Below are 22,099 nucleotides of genomic sequence, written 5' to 3'. Positions count from 1 at the left end.
AGCCAAAGCCCCGCTCTGACTTTCAGTGGACAGCCCCAAGAATCTCGGAGGAGGAAGGATCTTTGCAAGAGCACAATGAAGAAGAAGCCTCCCCTTCTCTAGTTCCTTTTTTCTTTTTTTTCTTTTTTTTTTCCGGAGCTGGGGACCGAACCCAGGGCCTTGCGCTTGCTAGGCAAGCGCTCTACCGCTGAGCTAACTCCCCAGCCCTTCTCTAGTGTCTTAATCATCCAGGAACAACCACTTGCTTAGAAAACTAACTTCCTCCCCCTCCCTCTATCCCTTCTTTTCTCCCTCCCCCTCTCCTTTTCTCCTTCTCTCCTTTCCTATCTCTCTCCTCCTCTCCCTCTTTCTCTTTCTCCCCCTTTTTCTCCTCATCTAGCCTGGGGCTTGAAGTCACAGTAGACTCAGTCTTGAACCACTGACTCTCCCGCCTCCACCGCTAGTGCTGAAGTGATTACAGGCGTGAGCCCCATGCTGGGAGAGAAACCAGTTTTGAGTGATCTCTCCTCCCTCACAGGTGGGGCCCTGTGATCTGGCCTGTTGGACATTTGCAGGAAAAAGTGACAAGTGCTGACATGGGGCACAGAGGGCTGGACACACCCCTTATCCAGCCCTCTCAGTCTCTCAGGACTCCAGGAAGTATATCCACACAAAGACCTTAGACAGCGTTGGCTGCCCGGCTGCTTCTCAGCCTTCTCTTGCTATAACCATCCCTGTGGTGACCACTGACTCAGGTCGTCTCCTTAGGGCACCCACCCCATCGTGGACCTCTGTCTATAATCCATAGCACAGACCGCACAGGGGTCCAGCCCACATGTATCTTTCCATGTGCTGGGCACAGACACAGTAATGTCTCCAGGCCTCTTCAGTCTGTGGGCAGTCTAGGCCCACAAGCCCATGAGGACGCCACAAGAGCTCTCCAGCCTCTTGCTCCTGAGGCTGCCTTGCTGTCCTCAGCATGGAGTCCTCCACCGAGCCTCAGAACCTGCAGGCCCTGGCCCAACCATGACTCTCTAGATGACATCTTAGCCAGTAGCCTCTCTGTGACAGAAGCCATGCTGGGCAGGTCACCAGAACCGCCAGTTAACATGCCCCAGTGCGTGGGAGGGTTCCCACAGCTTGGCTTTTCATGTATCTGAATGTACTGTGCAGTCTGCTGCCTGGGCAGCCCACTGCTCCCTCCCACAGCCCCTCGGAACTGCTACTCCCTGCATCCCTGCAGCACCAACCCACATGCCGTGCTCCTTTCCTCCCTTCCTCAAGCCTTCTCCCTGCCACAGCCCTTAGCCTCTCTTCTGTGTCTGCCTGGTTTCTCCTGGGTGCCAGGTTTCTTTCTCACAGTGCAGTCACTCCTTTGTTTACACAGCATCTTATTATTGCTTGGCTTCTAGTGTCCACTGGCACTGAGGTTGGGGTTCTGGTGAGTGCATTTTGCCAAGGAAAGCTGAGATCATTACATCACTTCCTGTTGAGATGCACGTGTTCATGGCTCATGATTCCTTGGAGCTAAATCCCACAGGTCTTTCCAGTTACTTGACCCATGGCAGGGGCATGAGCCAGACAAGCTCACCATGTGAGTGCCAGCCCCATGATGGTTCCTGTACAGAACGCTCATACCACACTTTGTTTGATTCTGGAACCATCTAAGAGGCAGGTGGCCAGTGACTAGGGCACTCAGTTGACTCTGATCACCCTATTCTCCATGGGAGGGCAGGACAATGTTGGGAGCAGCTCTTTTGCCCCAGAGCCTTCTCTCTCTTCTCCACAACAGGATGGCAGCCATGACAGTGTCTAGGCCTCTGCCAAGTAAGGGACTTAAAGCTTCAAGATGTGAGGTATCACTCACTGCACGGGGACCTCACAGGCAAGGGGCGGGGGCAGGGAGGGGGGCAGGGACTAAATATTAGTACTGAGCCCTTAAAAGAAGCCTAGGGGGCCAGCAGAACAAATAGAAATATGCAGCCTCAGAAGGTGGGAGGTTAGGAGACCCTCTGGACAGTACCAGAGACCTTGGAGATGAGAGACTCTCGGGACTCAATCGGGGTGACCTTAGATAAAATCCCAGCAGTGGGGAAAGGGAACTCGAAGAGTCCACTTCCAGTAGATAGTCAGGGCCTCAAAAGGAGGGATGGTGTTACCAACCCATAGTCAAAATTTCTGACCCAGAAGTGTTCCTGCCAAAAAGAACTGCAGGGACAAAAATGGAGAAGAGACTGAGGGAAAGGTGGTCCAGTGACCAGCCCAACTGGGAATCTACCTCATGGGGAGACACTAAGCAAGGCCTGACATTATTATTGATGCTATGGTGTGCTTACAAACAGGAGCCTAGCATGGCTGTCCTCTGAGAGGCCTAACCAGCAACTGACTGATTTGTTCATCTCTGTGCTTCAACACATAGCACTGAATTGTGCAGATTACAGAGTTCAGCACCCAACAGAAGATATCAAGGTGAATGGCCATGGCAGGGAAGGCCTGGAGCTGCAAGTTATCTGAGTCTCTCTTCAAGTATGATCTGAGAGAAAGGATCTAGAGTCTTCTGCGAGTTCTGCCAAGCATGCTCAAATACACTGTGTGCATCCATCCCTGTGTAAGTTTTCTGTAGCTGCAAGGCCAGCAGGACAATGTAGGAGCTTGAGCCCCAGGACATAGCTGTGGTACCATCCTAGTCCTCCTGGGCCTAGACCAGATGGATTCTGGGCTGCTCACTCGCTGAATCTGATGCTGAGTTCTGCGGGAGTGTGCTGGGTCTATGCTGAGAGCTGAAGGCAGTCTCAGTCAGAATGGGCTTCCTGGCTCTCCTTCCAGGACACCTTCCTCATCACACTGATAGCAGTAGAAATGTTATTAATGACCTCCACCTAGACATTTGGGTGCATTTGTTTTAAAGTCACATATCTCCTATCTACCTCCTACCTGTAAACACGGACTAGGGCTTTTGATACAGGTCTGTGCTGAACATGTGCAGGAGGAATCCGGGAGAACTCACCTATCAGGAGCTTGCTGGGATGTCATGGTCAAGGCAGGCCAGAGATTCTCAAGAGCGTCAAGGCTGTCAGAGGGAGACCTGTTGGGGACAGAGAAGTAGATCAAACTTTAAAATGTGCATCCATGGACTGAGCCTGGGCTCCAACCTCATAGGTAGCAATGAATATCCTAGTAAGAGCACCAGTGGAAGGGGAAGCCCTTGGTCCTGCCAAGACTGAACCCCCAGTGAAGGTGATTGTTGGGGGGAGGGTGGTAATGGGGGGAGGATGGGGAGGGGAACACCCATTGAGAAGGGGAGGGGAAGGGGTTAGGGGGATGTTGGCCCGGAAACTGGGAAGGGGAATAACAATCGAAATGTAAATAAGAAATACTCAAGTTAATAAAGATGGAAAAAATTAATAAATTTTAATATTATTTGAAAAAATAAATAAAATGTGCATCCAAAGTAAACCTTGACTATGGGTCCTTCCTCACACAGTAACTCCAGGGACGAGACTATGTTCCCTGGGCAGAGGACACAGCCTCAGCTCCCCACTCAAATGGGAGAGTCTCCTTCCTTCCCAGACCTGCAGTTAATCCCAGGCCAGACTTCTGCCTGTGGAATTCTCAAGGTCATATTCTTCCTGGGAAAACATCCTTCGTGGCTCCTTGAGCACCATCATTGAAATTCTTTTTCCCATCATCCATCCATCCATCCATCCATCCATCCATCCATCCATCCATCCACAAGAACATCTAATGGCTTAACACACTGTTAACCACTGATAATGGGTCTCAGAGGGATGGAGTCTAGTAAGGAAGGCAGATGGAGGCTCAGTTCCAATACCCCAGGCTTCTGTGCCCAGCCTAGTGTGGGGTCTCCTTCTTTCACAGGATCACCATGCCTGTCAAAGCACCTTGAACATGTACAGGACAGTGAATGCTGCTTCTGTTGTCAGCTAATAGACTCACTTTCCTTGAAATTATTTTCAAAGCTCCCCCTATTGGTGACCAAGAACTTAGCATCTCATTGAGACAAAACAGCAACACAACCCTTTGCAATTAACTCCGATTTGGGCAATCACAACATCACCATATGGATCTGAACAATGGTTGCATACACACTCATTTAGGACACTATTCACATCTCATGGGTTTGAGCTTCATGCTCCAGGGCATTTATTGAATACTCATTCAGCAGTCAGACCCATGGCCCATTGGTCAGGTATCCAGGTATAGAAAGAGCATCAGCTCTTCAGTGAAGTCTGCTTATGCTCAAGACCCATTCAGACTGGTCATGTGCTCTTGGACAGGCCATGTCCTTTCTCCAGCTCACAATCCTGAGGAGTAATTGGAAAGGTATTAAATGAGAATGGAAAATAATTAAATGAGATAGCAGAAAGCACTCAGAGCCATCCATCCATCCAACTCAACAAAGTTCAAATTTGCAGAAACAAATTATAAATTGCAGAAACTCAACAAATAACAAATGAGAAACAGGATTATCCTCACCACCACTATTTTATTACCATTATTTCTAATACCATTGTCATCACCATCACCACTATCATTTTTACCATCACCTCCATCACCATCACTACCACCATCACCACCACCATCACCACTGTTATCACAATCATCACCATCACTACCACTATCACCATCACCACAACCATCACACCACCACCACCATCACCACCATCACCACCACCATCATCACCATCACCACCACCATTACCACCTCACCACCATCATCACCATCACCACCACCATTACCACCATCACCACCATCATCACCATCATCACCACCACCATCATCACCATCACCACCACCATTACCACCTCACCACCATCATCACCATCACCACCACCATTACCACCATCACCACCATCATCACCACCACCATCATCACCATCACCACCACCATTACCACCATCACCACCATTATCACCATCATCTCCACCACCATCATCACCATCACCACCACCATCACCACCATTATCACCATCATCACCACCACCATCACCATCATCACCATCACCATCACTATCACAACCACCACCACCACCATTATACCAACACTGTCCCTAGCATGACTACTATCATCACCATCATCTTACCAGTATCATTCCCATCACTGCCACTCCAAAGACCACTGTGAATATCGTCATCAGCACCAGCAGCCCTGTCATCACCATCACCACATCACCACTACTGTTATGACTGCATCTTTGCCACCATCATCGTTATCATCACCATCATATATATCATCATCATCATCAACAGGAGCAGCTTCACTGTCGTCACCATCACTGCTATCATTACCATCCATGATCTTATCCACTCATGCATTGAGATTATTGTCACCATCACCACCATCATGAGTACATCATCACTGTCAACAATAGTGGCACTGCTGTCAGAGTCATGATGACCAGCTTCAGCATCACTGTCACCACTACAGTCACCACTATCATCATCACTACCATCAGTATCATTCCTATTGTCATCATCATCAACAACAGCAATGGCAGACTACTGTCCACCTCCACCCCACCACCACCACCACCACCACCACCACCACCTCTACCACCAACCTACCTCCACCACCACCACTACCATTGCCATACCACCACCCTACCCCACCACAACCACCACCCATGCCCCACTTCTCTGTTAGGACACAAGTCCCTGTATTGTGATGGTGTTGTCTGAACGCCCATTATCCAGGTTTAAGCCTAGCTCTGTAACCAGATCTGCCTGAACTTGGGGTCAGTTGCTTAACACTTTTGTGGTGGTAACTCAAAGAGCCGTGAGTGTCAAGTAAATGCCCAGCAGCTGCCGATGTACTTAGCATTATTCCAGCTTTTCTCACCAGCAGCTCCTGAAGGCTGAGACTATTTCAGTCTCATCTCTTTCTCTCCCTAGGGCTGAACACAAGGTCTCTCTCCCAAAGACACCACTAAGGGATTGTTTGAAGAGTGTTGGAGGATCATACAAAACCAGATGCAAAACAAGTCCAGGAGTGGGAGCCCACAGCTTGGCCAAGGAGAATAGCCTTCTGGGGACCCTAAAGACATCAACAGAGCTCCTGAAGGGAGCCATTTGTCACTCACAGAGTCGATCTGCGGGGCCACTAGGACAACTCATTTGTCAAGCTGACACCAAGTTTTCACATTAGCCAACCCCTGTCTACTGCTCTTTTCCCTACATTGACATTTTGTTCCCATCTGCCACCCCATTTAGCGTCCATAAAAATGCTTGGAGGCAGGGAGAATAGGACTGACAATCCATTTTGAAAATAAAGAAGCTGAGGTTCAGAGAGGTGACAAATTTTTCCAAAGGGTATACAGCAGTGATGGTCGTGATACAACAGGGTCCAAGTTTCTATGCATGGTCTTGACTCTTTCCTGACAGCTCCATGATACCAAGCATATAACATTCTCACAGCCCAGTGCTCCCCACAACATAGGATTGGATTAAATTACTCTGGGTGTTATTCTAACATGTCTGCTTTAAAAGGAATGCTCTAAGTTACACCACGGCAGGGAGATCCTGAGCAAGGACATGGGTAGCTACACAAGTAAACAGAGCTCCCACCGATGAGATCCCATGCCTGGCTCTCCTGTGGAGCAGTTATAGCATGCTAGGCTACTGACTCCTCTGTGCCTTGATCTCCTCACCTATGAAGTAAAAACAGTAATATTTGTCTGCTGTGATGTGAAGTTGATGTGAAGATTAAATGAGCTAATCCATTCATGGTGTCTCACACATCAGCTGAAACCCAGGAAGGTTTAGGTATTGCAACTAGTGATGTGCCTCCTATAGTTAGCATAGGTCCCACCCCAGCAGGGCTCTTTTAGGTGTCTGGCTGGGTGTCTGGCACCAGAGACTAGGAAGGCTCCAGAGATACAACTGACTGGTGTTGGGGCACAGCATGCCCCACTGCCTGGCACCATGCCAAATCAGCTCTCCAAGCCCTCCCTCTTCTCCAAGCTGCCAATGTGTAGGATCACAGGTTGCAGCCAGATATCTGAATTCAAGTCCTCACCCTGTCAGCCTGTTACTCCATACCTGTGCACTTACCTCAGCTTTCTTGACTATAGAATGTGGACAATCACATCCACCCTCAAGGGATGCTGGGTAGGTTAGATGCCCATGGTGACGGAGACAATGAACGCAACAGGATCGGTAGCAGGTGGCTGATGGAGTTTGTCCCTTCCAGGCTCATGCTAAGCTGAGTGTACCTTCCATGGTGTGGGGTCCTTTGCCAGGGCTTGCTAGTAGCCTAGGTGCCACCACGTGGTTCAAAGGCTGAGGTGAAAAACACATTCTCTATTTGGCAATTAGTGTAGATGAGGCTCCGTGGAAGTGGGGTGACAGCTTGGGAAGTGGCCCTCGGGATAGTTAAAGAGAGGCTATTAAAGAGCAGTGTCTACCACATGGCAATGAATAGATGAACCAGTGAGTGAGTGAGTGAGTGAGTGAATGAATGGGCAAGTGAATGGAGCAGGGAACCCACACAAGTAGTTCCTATTAAGTGCTCAAGATGGTGAATAACAACTGGTGAGCACATCCTACCCCCAGTCGGTCACAGTCTCTGACGTGGTTGGCTACACACCTTTCCTGTCTTCAGTTTCCTCCCTACCAAGGTCTAGAGGTTGGTTGCCCTGCTCAAGAGAGAACATTTACTGATCCAGAAGCTTTAATTCTCGTCTGACCCCACCTGCAGGTGGGCACCCTGATGGCAACGTGTACCAGCTGTGAGGCCCTGGGCAAACTCGATGCCTGTGCCTCAGTTTCCTCCTCAGTGAAAGCATATTGATATATAGCTCATTTTGCCCATTTTTACAAAGATGTTGACCCACAGAAAGGACAGCAAGGAAAGCACATAGTTCAAGATCACAAAACTAACACAGGAAGAGCTGGAATGGTTGGCCTCAAAGCTCCGTTCACCGGCTCATTCACTCACTCACTCACTCACTCACTCACTCACTCACTCACTCACTCACTCACTCACTCTCATTGGTTCATTCATTCCCATGTGGTAGACACTAATCATAGCTTCTCTTTAAAGATATTTGTATTTCTCTTTGCTCAAAGGCCTTGGAATATAAGGAAATTCAACTTAACAAAGACATTTGACAGGCATTCCGCAAAGAATAAGACCACTCTGAAACAGCACGACTGTCCTGTGTACTTGGTCTCCTCTTCATTTTAGACAACAATCCAGGCAGTCCGAAGACTCGAGAGAAGCTAGCCAGGTTCACACACTAGGATTCTGGGTATAAGCTCACATCTGTCTCATCCCAACTTCACCATCCCAGGAATACGTTGAAGGGAAAAGGTTGGAGGCACACACCATGGAGCAGTGGCAGTGTAGAAGACGGGAATGGCAGACTTGACAGTGGCAGTCCAGTGCTGTCTTGGTTAGCACAGGACAGTATGCTGGCTGCATCCAGTGGGCGCCCCTGGTTATGTGAACGAAGCTTTCTTGGAACGCAGCCACATCCAGGCATTCACATATTATTGGACGTGGACTAAGGTCAGGCTCAAACCTGATGGAGCTGGAACAATGGAGCCTAGAACCAGGGGGAGGGGACGCTGTGTTGGTTGGAGGCACCTGGGACAGACTTGAATGATACTTCACTACCAATCAGCTGGGTCCCTGGCAAAGCTTCTGACTCCTAAGCCTCAGCTTCCTTGGTTACAAAGAAGGAAGATGGCGGCCCAGTGAGAGAGCTGTCAGAAGAACTGCATTTATCCTGCCAGCCCCACCCTGGGCAAGCAGAGCCCCAGCCAAACCTTCTCAGCATGGAGGCCAGCCTGGGTGTGGGCAGTCCATCCAGGCAGTCTTGAAGAAAGGCTCAGGAGGAGCTGGGCTATAACTGGTGAAAAGAGGATTTGGAATGGAGTGTCTACAAGTCTGGGGAGAGGATGTCCCCCAGGGGATTGCAAGAAAGGTTTGATATAATGCTCTGCTCTATGAGGGAGACAGAGGGTGCCTTTGGGAACTGACAGAATGTGTTTATGTGACTCCTGCTGCCCCCATGCAGCTGAGTGTAAGGACCACGAGTCACAAGAGTCATGCCATCTTTTGGCTGAGGGTCATTGTTGCCTTGGAGGACATTTGCTGCTATTTTGACTGCCTGTCACCTCTCTCCATTCCTGGGGACTCAGAGCCCCTGTCTCCCCACTTCCTTCAGCTGAGGGGAGGTCCAGGACTGAGCAGACATGTCAGAGTCAAGCTGCTAACCTCCAAGTCTGTGGCTCGCCCTTCTGTCTCTGCAGCTGCTACTGATGAGTTGCTGCTTCTAGGTCCCTGGAGGTGCTGAATACTTTCTGAACTGTTTCTCCAGCCTGGTTTCCTGTCAGTTCTGCGTTATTCATGTCACCTGTCTACTACATACACTGTGGCATACAACCTATAACATCAGCTTCTGTTGCTCACACCAAAGAGCTCTGGTGGCCTCAGGGGGAATGAGATCAATGGCTTCCCCTAACACCTAGAGCTGTGTGTCACCAGGAGCTCTGGCACAAACCGTGAGCATAAGAGAATCACGTTTAACATTACATTCCATGTCTCCTCTGTGGTTGGAGGCCTGCCCCTGTGGGCTGAACCCTTCTCCAGGCCTAAGTGTATTGCAACAGTGGCTTCAACCCACCTTCTAGAAACTTCTAGTTTCCTGGGACTCGGTCCTGAATAATGGGATCTATTGCTCATATTTAGGTGGGGAGGGAAGCCTGTTTTGGAGATTCTGAAAAAGACTCTTTACTAATGGAAAAGAATTTGGAAAAAAAGAAAAGACATAAAATGAGGGTCTCAGGAAGGCGTCTTTCTTCTGTAGCAGCACATGCTGCTGGTATACAGGCACACAGCCCCTGGGACTGTTGTCACAGTCAGAGGCACTGGAGAAAGGATGCTGATGGGAGAGGAGCTGGCAGTGAGGAGACTGGGAAGTGCCTGGTTCAGGAATGTCACTGGAATGTGACCCATGCAGAACTTCCCAGCTTCAGGCTTCAGGAACTAACCCCTATTGCTTAATCCCCCATAGCCAGCTTTTTGTAACTCCTTGAATCTCCTATAGTGGGTTGCTGTGAAGAAGCTGCTGTGTCTTTTTACACAAAAGGGAGCTAAAGCCCAAGAAATTTCCCATTTGTCAAAAGTCATGTGGCTGCTAAGTGATAGTGCCTGGGAGATCCGTGCCTGATGCCCAGTCAGCCCTTTTGTCTGCACTCGGCCACCTCCCGGGTTGGCTTTCCCGTCCCCTCCACATAGTGGGCACGGTTAGATTCATCTCCTCTCTTCTCGAGGCATAGTACTCTAGCCCCTATTCTGACAGGACTTATTCTTCTTCAAAAAGAAAATGAGACGGACAAGAGCTGAGAGAATTTGCATAGCAGGTATGGGGTGGGGTGGGAGGTGAGGGCACGAGGGACTCAAATGCAAGCCTGCCAGCTGCGGGACTCTGGCTTTCCAGGTTAATGATGGCTGCACATCACCACTGCTTCCAGGTGCCAAGTGGGTCATGAAGAGCTCGGGTTTGGCCAGACAGTCCCACGTGCAGGTCCCAGCTCTGCCCCACAGAAGTTCTATGAGTCTGAGGCAGTCCCACGGCCATGTGACCTCTTTGAGCCTCAGACTCTCCAACTGTATACGGAGCTAATGACCCCTTTCTGGCATGGCTTCATGGAGACATGAAGTGCGTCTTCCAAATGCCTGGCTCTCCACAAAGGCTGGTTTCCTCTCTTGCCTTTTCTTCATCAGTTCCTGCTGCCACATGGAGGCCACTCCCGAGGCCACTGGCCAAGCTGTTCCAGAGATGCCCACCACGTGGTTGGCAGGGACCTGAGCACACACAACACACTGGAGATAAACACAGGGTCCAGGCACCTGATTCTGAACAATGGGTTATTCTGGGGCTTTAATTGCTCCTCAGAGGGCAGATAGGCTCTGCACAGTGATCAACGCTGGAGGTTGGGAAGAGCACCAAGCCGCTAACTGTAGAGTTGACACACCAAGTGCAGGTGCAGAATTCCATTCATCAGCTACACATCCCAGAATGTCACAAAGGAGGGTGCTTCACAAGGCACTAGGGTGATCAAAATTCTAGTGTACAAATGGGGAAACTGAGGTGCAGGGAAACAAGAGCTTTGATCAAGGCTTCAACAACTATCCCCCTGGTCCTTCCTCCAGGCAGGGCTCTGTGCTGTGCTTAGGAGGAGTGAAAGAGACAGACTCTATCGTGGGGACAAGCATGAAAGGAAGTATGAAAGTATGAAAAGACTGTGGTAGTGTGAAGGAGGTACACTCTTTCTCCTGGGCCATCATTCAATAAGGAGGGGCTCGACTGTGCCAAATCCTAAGTGTCTCAGGAGCTAGAGACACAGAGGGCAGTCTAACGCCTGCCTTCGCTGGGTTTGGTCTCATAGCTGAGGCACAGTAGTGGGCAGATGGAGAAAGGCATGATAGAATGCTGGGGCTATATATGCACTAGAGAAAAGAGAGGGGATATGGGGACTCGAAGATCTACAGTTGGCTGATGCTTTAGGCAGATGGCTGGGGTCCATGCTAATGGGGACAGATTAACTTTAGCAGGAAGACAGTCCGTGCAAATAAATGTTCTTTCCCGAGTGATGATGGAGAGCCATACTCTGAGTTGACCTGCTTCCTGGGCCACTGAGAACCTAACAGAGCCAAGATCTGCCCAGCGCTCTGCACAGCATGCATCACCCCCTCAACTCCCATAGCTACTTCTCCCTACTCATCAGGGAGGAAGGCGACAGGGAAACCCTTCAGCTGTCGCCCTGAGGCTAGACTTATGCCAGGATAGATAGAGGAGACCAAAAGGCGGACCCTCTATCACCCACACATAACAGGGCAAGCCTGGTTCTCTCTTTGTCACCTCCTGCCTGATGGAAGTCTTGGTGTTAGACATCTTAGGTCCTTCCACCACTGGTGAGCTGGGTGACCTTGACAAGTCCAGCAGAGCATCTGTCACACGTAGACATTGCTGTTCTTGAAGAGACACTGGGAGGGTGTAATGAAGTGAGGCAAGCAGTACTCATAGCAGCCTCTGACCTGCTGAGTTCTTGGCCAATGCAGACCCTGGGCCCTCTAGCATCAGTTCCCCTGGTAGCAGTCTACACCCCCAGCCCAGCCCAGAGCATCCTCCTGTCTCAAGGTTCCTCTAGCCCTGACAGCATCTTTTCCTCCTTTCGCTCCCCTTCTCATTCTCTCTCCCTCTCTCCTCCCTCCATTCTTCCCTTCCTCCTCTCCTCCCAGCTTCCATTTTCCTTCCTTCTCTGTCTTTCATCACTGAGGGTTGAACCTAGGTCCCCATCAGCAGATTATCTCACTAAGTTGCCTAGGAAGGCCTTGAACTTGCTAACTTCCTGTCTCAACCTTCTGAGTACACAGATTTCCATGCCAGAACCACCAGGCTTGGATTTGTCTTTTCTTCCTGTATTTACTATTGGCCCTGAACATGATGATTACCAGCTCCCAGAGAGCAGCCAGAGTCATCTGCCTGAATCCGGCAGGGAACCACACTGGGCTACCATGCAAGTTGAACTTGGAGGACAGGGCAGGTTGAATTCTGGGTTCAGAATCATCTTTCTTCTCTAAATGATGCTGGGAAAGTTAACTGGTATTTGTGAATGAGAACGGTAATTGTGCCCCAGGCTCTGCAAAATTATATGGTGACTTCAATACTACTGTTTCCATTATAGAATGATGGGTTGAAACACGAGTTCATTCAATTTGTAACCTACGGTCCTTCCCACAATGTCTTGCTCCCTGGATGTTCTGTCTCCTGCTGTCCTTTCCAGCTATGGGGGACTTACAACCTGCAGGCAGCCTAGGGTGTGTTTTGACAGTCTCTGAGTATCCCAGATTTGCTTATGTGTTGTTTTAATCCTGCCATGCTGAGTTCCGGGATGCAGAGAAATGAGTAATGCTTAACCCCCTGGGGGAGGGCACCCAGTAGGATGTTAGGGAGCCAAAAGCACCAGAAATGGTGTCTCTGGTCATCAGGTAGGGAGTGGCCCTCTGCAGGCTACCAACTACCCCGTCATGGCCTCAGAGCTAGCAGCTCCTTTCAAGAGTTCTGCTTCCCTGGGTACCTCCTGCCCTGGCTGCTCAGGGGCTGGACTGTGGGGCAAGGGTTCTTAAGCCCTGATGTATGATTGATGACTCGGATGAGCTCACCGGCTCAGGGAGGGAGGGTGCTCCAAGGGGAGACTGGAGGGAGGCTGGTTATGGATTTTAACCCTCTGATGTTATTGGCTGGGAATTTACCATCAATAATTCAAGACAGTAGGGAGGAGGGGAAGAGAAAGAGGCAAAAGTGAGAGGGAGGTGAGGGGAAAGGGAGGGAAGGGATGGAGGAAAGGAAACAGACAGGAAGGAGGCAGAGACAGAGATGTGGGTGTTTCCCATGGCAAGGTGCCCCCCACCTCCTGTCACTCAGCAACTGCTGTTGTCCTTGGCAACCAATGGTACTCTTCAGGCTCAAGGGAGAAGGGGCAAAGGGTTGCTGACTACAGGACCTAGGGTTTTTGTTGCTGTTGTTTGTTTTTGTGTTTTGTTTTGTTTTCTCCATTCCTTAGCACTCGAAGGTGGCCAGAACAGGAAACAGGGGACCCAGAAGGTCCCTGCCAGTCTCAAAGACATTGAGGCCCAGCTCACCAGGGACTGACCTGTGGTGAGGAGAGCCTGGGAGTTCTGTCACCCCGGAGAGAAACCAGCCATTGGCCTTCTGGACAATACCAGAACTTTGTTGCTGAAGCTGGAAAAATTAACTGCTATATTTAAAAAGCATTGTTCAGTTGCTATGGCAACAGAGGGGCTAAGAATAATATAAAAAGAAGATGATATGCCAGGTTGTCACTGGCAACCCAATTTTAAGTGTGTGTGTGTGTGTGTGTGTGTGTGTGTGTGTGTGTAAAGAGTTAGGTGGGGAAAATGGCAAGGTTCAGACCATCTTCCCTGTGCCCTCTGGCACCATCTGCCCTGGCAATGTGTCCAGGCATCAGCCAGACCTGGCACCTCATGGATCTGCCTAATTCTGAAGAGAACTGGCTCATTCTGGCCTTGTGCCTAAATAAAGGTAGCTCTCAGGCCCCTGATTGCTGTCCTTTCCTGGCAGTCCCTCCCCAACCCCCACTGCCTAGATTGCTCCCCCCACCCCACCCCATTGCGGAACCCCAGCCGGAGGCACCTCTCAAGCAGATGGCCCCCAAATAGCATCTTCTTTCCAATCTCAGAGCTTTCAGCAGCCCGGTGGACTCCCAGGGGACCACCAGGGAAGGCAGATGGTCAGGAGAGAAGAGCCCGAGACACATTTATCAATCTGCAGCCTGGATGGCAGGTGGCTCAGCATGGGTGGCGGTTCTTCTCATGCTGCTGGAGAGAAGTCCAGCTGGGCCCAGGGGGCCTGGAGGAGACCCACAGCAGGTGAGGGGAGCTATACGGGAGACCCATGGGCCCTCATGTACCTGACAGCTGCTTGACAGAGTTGAGGTAGCTGCACCACACCCATAGGGAGACACAGCAGCAAACAGTCAGACAAGATGCCCACTGTACTTTGCTGGTAGCAGGTTTTAGAAGCATCCATCTGCTTTTGTATCTGTCAAAGTCATGCAATGGGGGAGAAAAGCTTTGAAGTCAGCCAATCCAGGATTCCCATGCAGGCTGTCACAGACTGTCATGCGAACAAGGTGTTCACCATCTCTGAAAGTGATAGCTTTAGAACTATGGATGGGCCTCAGTGAGCTGGAGTTACTAAGGTGCCCACTGGGCATGGAGAACAAACTCCCTCAGTGCCCTGTTTCACTGTGGGTCCTGACATCTTGGTTGGCACTTTACACCAAGCTCAAGTTCAAATCAATCTGCTCAATGAAACACAGAGTGGCGCGTACCAGGGAGGCACCGGCACACAGAAATGGGTTATGAGGGACACTGGTGGATCATTGTGAACAGAGGGCTCTGCTGATTCCAGAGGAAAGGAGAGACTTCCTACAGGTCTGAGGACAGAGATGGGGAAGGAAGGCCTGTCTATGTAGGCATGGCCTGAGCAAAGGGTCAGGAAAGCAGGTGTGTGACAAGGAGAGGAAGGGACAGCAGGACCCATGGGGAACTAGCCATGGGGTGATCCTGGATGGAGGATGCTAGTGGGCCTAGCACAGGAGGCCAGGCCACGGGAGAAGGCTTGAGCTTAGACAAGGGAGGATTTCACAGCCGACAGGCAGTACCTGTGTTCACGATGCTCTTCGGTCATCTCAAGATAGATAGAGGGCGAGTCTATTTAAGGTCTCTTTAGGGCTCCCCACAGCCCAGGGTATCCACTGTATACAAGAGGAGCTTCACAGTAATGGCAGTGGGTATATTGATCACATTTCAGGGCAGGTATCATATTCACTTCTGTGTGTGCGTGAACTTTTTGTTCTGTTTATGTGTGAGATAAAGAACATGAAATGGGGATGGGGAGCTTGAAGGAGTTGGTGATGAGAAGGAATATAATCAAAATATATTGTATGGATTCTCTCTCTCTCTCTCTCTCTCTCTCTGTGTGTGTGTGTGTGTGTGTGTGTGTGTGTAGCATCATGCTGATTCCAAAACATCCTCTAATAGGAGATTCCAAGAGAGGTTTCATGGTATGTGTGGTCACAGAGAGCTTTCTGGAAGAGAGGACATGGAATAGCCTTCCAGAAAAACAGCAGAGCCCTGGTCAGAGGGCAGGTAATGGTGCACTGGTAGATCTGGGCAGGGCTGGGCTAGAGCCATGACTGCCTGATTTTGTGGCTGTGTTCTGTGGCAGTAAAGAGTGGTGTAGAACAGGTAGACTGGGCAAGGCAGGAAGAAGTGAGCCATGGCTGCTGGAAGCCAGGCTGGGAAGCCGTCCCTCTCATCACAGATGAGGTTGTTCTCTACAGGCTGAGCCCCAGGTACAGAGCTCAGGCCTTGAGCAGCCTGCTGTGGAGATGGAGCACATGTGTGCGCAGCACAGTGAGGCCTGCCTCTACTCCAGTGTCCTCCCTTGACAGGCCACCAGATGCTTTCCGTCCTGCTCTCTCAGGGGACATGAGGTTGGGTGTCCCTTGGTGGAGGTGTCAGACCTGGGCTTCCTAGGAGCTCAGGAAACACAGAGAGCTGTCTCCAGTGCCACTGTTTCTAGACACCCTAATGTGGGCAGGTGTATCCCTAGGAAGGCTGTATCTTGTCCCCTCTTCCTCCTTTAACCAGTTTTTATAGGAGCACGCTATGGGCCAAGCACAGTTGTAAGAATAGAATCAGACAACGCAAACCTCTGTTTCCCCCAAACTCACATTCTAAGGGGGGAAAGAGATGGAAGTTAAACAAGGAAAAGTTTATCAAGCAGCAGGGAGCACTGGGGAAGCAACTGGGAATTGAGAAAGGGCTGAGAAAGTGAGAACAGGAGGTGACAGGGAAGGCCTGGTTAAAGCGTGGGCTTCCATAGCGAGGCATCACAGCCAGACCTAGAGACAACGAGAAGACAGACTCAGATGGGTGGGAAACTGCAGTTGTGTGAGCAAGCGGGGATGAGGGAAGTTTTCTGTCCTTGGTCCAGGGCCTATATGTTACAGCATGATTCGCTCAATGCATTTCAAGGCATGGGTTCTGGCCAGAGGTCAGACACTGGTTATATGGAAAAGCAGAGTGGCAGGCAAGTGAGTTGTTTGGTTAACACATACTGACGGAGCACCTACCCCAGGTGCCAGCTGCATGGAGAGACCCAGACATTCTCAGGGAGCATGCATTGTAGGTGCATGCACACACGCAGGAGTGTGTGCAGCTGTGCGTACAGAATCCTGAGGTCAGCCTCTAGGGCCGTTCCTTAGGTGCCATCCACTTTATTTTTGTCTTTGCTTTTGAAACCGAGTTTTCCCTGGCTGGGAACTTGCCAAGCAGGCTAGGGTTTGTTGGCCAGAGAGCTCTAAGGATCCATCTGCCTCTGGCTCCCCAGTGCTAGGATAACAAGTGTGTGCTACCACACCCAGCATTTAAAATAAGTGCTGGGGAATCAAATGCAGTTCTTCACACTTGCAAGGAAAGCACTCTACCCACTGAGCCATCTCTCCAGCCCTCAAGAAGCCTACAATCTAAGGAAGACCCAGAAGGGGGGACAGAACACACAGATTCTAGGTCCTGGAATCTGTGAGCAAAATCTAGGGATTTCAGAATCAAAACGATAACATCTGGTGGCAGAGGACACCATGCTATGCGACATGAGACTTTGAGGACTTTCAGCAGCCTCTAGTCCATTCTAGACCATGGAGATCTTGGAATATAATGCACTGAATGGACCCACTGGGACAGCCAGTGGTGGGCTCAGGATGACAGGCTCTCAGGTTAGAGGGCACTGATGGCTTGCGGTGGAGCAGACAGACAGTCCATGGCTCTGTGCCTCAGTTCAATCATGGACTGCTAGTGCACACACCTCAGTGTCTGCCCCAGGATTTAAGATAACAGGCCAAGGGCTCAGTGGGGTACGCACCCCAGATGCTTGCTGTTGTTTCAGTTCTAGGTAGATCTTGAAGGACAGTGGTAACACTCTTTGTAGGTGACAGAGATGCAACCTGCTGGGATCTGAGTAGCTGTCCTGGCCCAGATAGCAGCAGGCTTATCCCACAAGTAGCCGTCTATACATGCCAACAGAAGGGCGCAAGGCTCATTTCTCCCCCCTCCCCCCAGAGACAACAGCATGGGAGATGTGGCCTGACGTCACTGACAGCAGGAGCCAAGGCCAAGGAGGATCAGAGAAGGCTCCTGTGAGCTTTAGGTAGGGGCCAAGAAGCAAGCTTTAAAAGGCATCCCTCTGCCTGGGTGTAAACCACCCAGACAGATCCGGGACACACAGGAGGCTCCTGAGCAGTGACAGGAAACATGTTCCTTTGGTTTTGAGATACGGTTCCATATAGCCCAGGATGGCCTCGAACTCACTGTGCAGCCAAGGATGACTGAATTTCTGATCATCCTGCCTCTGCCCTCTGAGCTCGAGTTTACATACATGCACCCAGACCCCATTTATGTGGTGCTGGGGATTGAACTCAGGGCCTACATAGACTAGGCAGACACCCTACCAATTGAGCAGCTTCTTCAGCCCTGGGAAGCATACTTCTGATAGAGCAAAGTACCACGGCCAGGTGGCTGGAACTGAGGCTCACAGTGTGCCGCCACCACCATGGACAGGGGAATATCCAGGCACCCCAGGATGTCTGAACTGGACAGAGAAGCTCTGGAGGGGGGCAGATGGGGAAGACTTGGCCAAGTAAACTAAGTAAGAGAAGAGCATTCAAGCAGAAAAGGAAAAGAAGCCAAGAAGAAGAGTGAGGCTCAGAGGTGGAGGCAGGGGATTTCCATTTTGGTTAGGACCTACCTACCCCAGAATTTCAGCTGACCTTCAGCCAACACTCATTCCCTCACCCACAGGGGCAGTTCCCCTGTCTACAACACACTGAGACTCTGCCTATCATTTTACCTCCTGTGACCTCACTGCCCCACACTGATTCTTTTCCTCACCAAGAGACCCAGTCTCAAGAGCCTCTGGGTTCTCGAAACGTCTGTCTCTGGGGACCCAAACTGTAGTCACAGGACGGAATGACATGTGACTAAAACTTGGGGAACAGGCAAACAAAGACCAGGGGCCTCTGTATAACAGACATACAGTGGCCAGGTAAGTGGCCTTTCCTACACCTCCCCTATCCACCTTCAAATGCCAGGCCTCCATCTGTGACACAGAGTACACAGGCATTCCTTTGAGTCTGACAGCTTGACCAATCATCTCTGAGCAGAGCAGGAGAAGCAGTTACTAAATTCACCATGGAGATGGTTGACGGTGTTGTCTGTTCTTTGGCTGACTCCAGAGGAACACCACAGTCATCCAGCCCCAGCAGTGACAGTCAGCCAGCCCCAGCAGTGGGCATCAGCACTAGCATATGACCTCCCTAGAGTCCAGTGTATACAACACTTACAGGAGGAGTCAGCGAGCCACTGATGGGACCCAAGGCAAACCCTGGTCTCAAGGTCATAAGGAGAGATCGGAGCCCTGCATGCTGCTGCTGGGTTATAGAAGGAACAGGGGCTGTAGAAAACAGCACAGAGAGGCTGCAGAAACCCAAGGCAGCAGTGCTGTGTGGTCAGGCAGCAGTCTTTCTGCTGGGTATGTGTTAAAAATGAATCTCAAAGCAATGTTGTACTGCTACATATGTGACAGTGTGGACCCTGGTAGTCACAGAGCAGGATACAAAGCTCCACTGATAAGGAAAGCATGCTATCCACGGGTATGTATTTATACTCATAACCAAGTAAGACATGGCCTTAACAAAGAAGGACACCCTGTAGTAAGTGACAAAGTGAGGAGAGTGGAGGAAAGACATCACGCTAAGGGAATGAAACCAGTCACAGCAAGACATACTCTTGCATGGTTCCATTTGTACGAGGTATCTAGACTGGTAGAAACAGAAGGCAGAGTGGCCAGGATCAGGCATCAGGGGAATAAAGTGTGCCTGTACAAGTCCATATTTCAATGAATCGAATCAGGAAATTCTAAAGATCTGATGTATAGCCATGTGCCCAACAATACCACCGCACACATGAAGTGTGGTCACAGGGAAGGACTCATGCCAAATGCTCTTACTACAGACTTTTATAGGCTCATAAGCCAGAAAGAGAGGTGTAGGCAGGTGTGCTGGTTAAATACCAGTGCTAACAACTAGTGTTTATATAATCTGGATGCTGTGCCAGGCAGAGACTGGAGTCACTGCCTACTGGTAACTCATCGCACACTGTGGAGAACCTCATTCACCTCCCCAAGCATGGGAGGAAACTGGCAAAGTGGCTGAGTGATTTGTCCACATTGCTCATGGGAACAGAGCTGCCATCACAACCTGGGCTGGTGGCCCCAGTCCACCTCCCCAACAGCACTCTCTGCTGCCCTTTGGGGACCCAGATTTCTAGTCACTGTCAGACGGTTTGCATTCTTCGGGGAGCAAGGAAGGGTGACCTTCATCTGAGAGCACGACATGGACTCTTTCTTACACCAAACTCCAGGTAATGCCAGGCCTTCACTTCTAATGAAGTCCCAGTGGCGGGCCATAGGAGGAACTGAGGGGCTTTGGGCCCAACAGATCACCTTTCCCCTGGAACTCCTGTTCCCTTCGGGGTCCGCTGGTCCACATCCTTCCTTCCTTTCAGGAGTCCCAGCAGCCCTGGCATGCATCTCCTGTGCACTGGGAACCCCATGCAGCCTGACCCGGCTGTGGCTTGTCTTGTTTTCCCCCACACCCTTTGGCCCTTTGACTTTTCTGGCTTTTAGAACAGGCCTGCGATGCAGCTGCTGCATGTGAGAGATTTACTGAGATGACATGAATTTCCTACAGATGTTAGCACTGGCCCTGACCAGATCATGACATTAACAAAGGAAGTCTAGTTATTCTACCCACCTGCCCCCTCTGTTTTCAAGAGCCTTTTTTGTTTGAGTATCCTGTCATACATAGAGGCTGGGATATAGCAGGATGGTCCTTAGTTTCCAGGTATCCCATAGTCCAGTTGGGATATAGATCAGCAAAGATGGCTGTAGTATGTCAGGTCTTCACAAGGAGGTTCGGCAGCACAATGGATAGACAGGCTTAAGAACACCCAGAGCACTCATGGCAGTCTTCCTAGAAGAGGCAGATCTAACACTGAGTGAAAATATAAGAAGGGGTTGGGGGTGGGTGGGTCACGAGAAAGCAGGTCAAACATAATATACAGAGGAAACCACATTTGAAAGACCCAGAGGCACAGGGGTGCCATGGGCTACTGTAAATGCTGGGGAGAGGACAGGACTACAGGCATTTCTAGGGGCCCTTGCAAGCCACTAAAGGAATTTGATGTTTAATCCTACAGGTTGTAGGGAGTTAATCAGGGGATGAAGGGTCCAGATTTGTGTTCTAGAAAGACCACCATGGTTTACCAAATGCCAGGCCAGAGGAAGCATCTTGGCAGACATTAGCAGTATCCATAGAAATACAAATCCAGGAAGGCAGAGGTGCTGATGTGGGGGTGACAGGAGGGAGCCCACAATACATTTGACCTTAAGCCCACAGTACTTAACTGAATTACAGAAGGGAGTATAGCATCTAGGGTCAAAGATAAGACCCGAATCCAGAGCGTCTTATCCCTTTCTTCCAGGAAGTCTTATCTCCTGCCTCAGTCAACCTGACTGCACTGCAGAACTGAAAACCATGAGGTCCTTGAGGGGAAACTCCATGGGATGTTAACCATCTGGCTCAGGACCTGGGAATAATTTTACTAGCAGAAAATATGCCCACACCATAGACACACACACACACACACACACACACACACACACACACACACACACACACACACGGACACCATGCATACTCACACGCACCCTATAAGAGCATACCACCGGTCTCAGCAGAACAAGCCAATTCCAATCACCTTGCTAACATGTGTGCCCTGAGCTCAATTCGCTTTGGTGCCTGTCAGCACTTATTAGCCATGAAGTAGAAGCAGGCACCAAGGGCCAATGAGATGATTATAAGTAATGATTTTGCTCTCTGCTGCCAATTGGGAAGAGGGAGCTCTCAATTTCTTTGAGCCGTGGGAGTCTCTGAGGGACTGAGGCTAGGGCTGAGATAGGGGCTAGCTCTCCTGTCCCGTTCTTTGTTCAGAGATGGAAAGCTCTCAGATCATGTGAGTGACACTAGCTGGCGAAGCATGCTGGTGCTCCCACAGGCCCGAGACTCCTGGTTTAGAGGTACATTGTAGGCAGGTTTCCCAACTACTTCCAAATGTCACTCCCTGGTGCGGCCTTCAGTCTCCTGGGAGCGCAGCAGCTTCAGGAGTGGCTTAAGAGTCTGTGGTCTCTTCAGATTGGCGAGGTCAGCACGAGGATGTCATGGGACTGGGCTGTGAGAGCCCCCTTCTACTGCTGTTCCTCTGTCACCTTCAACAGCCACTCCCAAAGAAACAGGCATGCCTTCCGTTAGAAAGCTTTAAGGCCAGCCTTCCACATGTCTGCCCACTGCTGCAACTGTCCCACTGTGCCCCTTGGAAGTCCTGGTAGATCCCTGGAGAAAGGGAGGTACACAGGCTCCCTA

The 22,099-nt window shown here is 50.3% G+C and overlaps 1 protein-coding gene across 5 annotated transcripts in view; it reads right to left on the bottom strand.

Annotated features, from left to right (window-relative positions):
* Hivep3 (HIVEP zinc finger 3) overlaps nt 1-22,099 on the bottom strand; it is a 402,531-nt gene that overhangs the window by 133,545 nt on the left and 246,887 nt on the right. For all 5 annotated transcript variants that reach the window (XR_015619738.1, XR_015619739.1, XM_087549278.1 and 2 more), the window contains 1 exon segment: nt 2,987-3,064. The gene's annotated coding sequence lies outside the window, so the exon portion shown is untranslated.

The sequence above is a fragment of the Rattus norvegicus genome, chromosome 5, assembly GCF_021556685.1.
Source record: "Rattus norvegicus strain SHRSP/BbbUtx chromosome 5, alternate assembly SHRSP_T2T, whole genome shotgun sequence".
NCBI lineage: Eukaryota > Metazoa > Chordata > Mammalia > Rodentia > Muridae > Rattus > Rattus norvegicus.
Note: the sequence above shows the minus strand (reverse complement) of the source record. Positions and strands in the feature narration are given on the sequence as shown.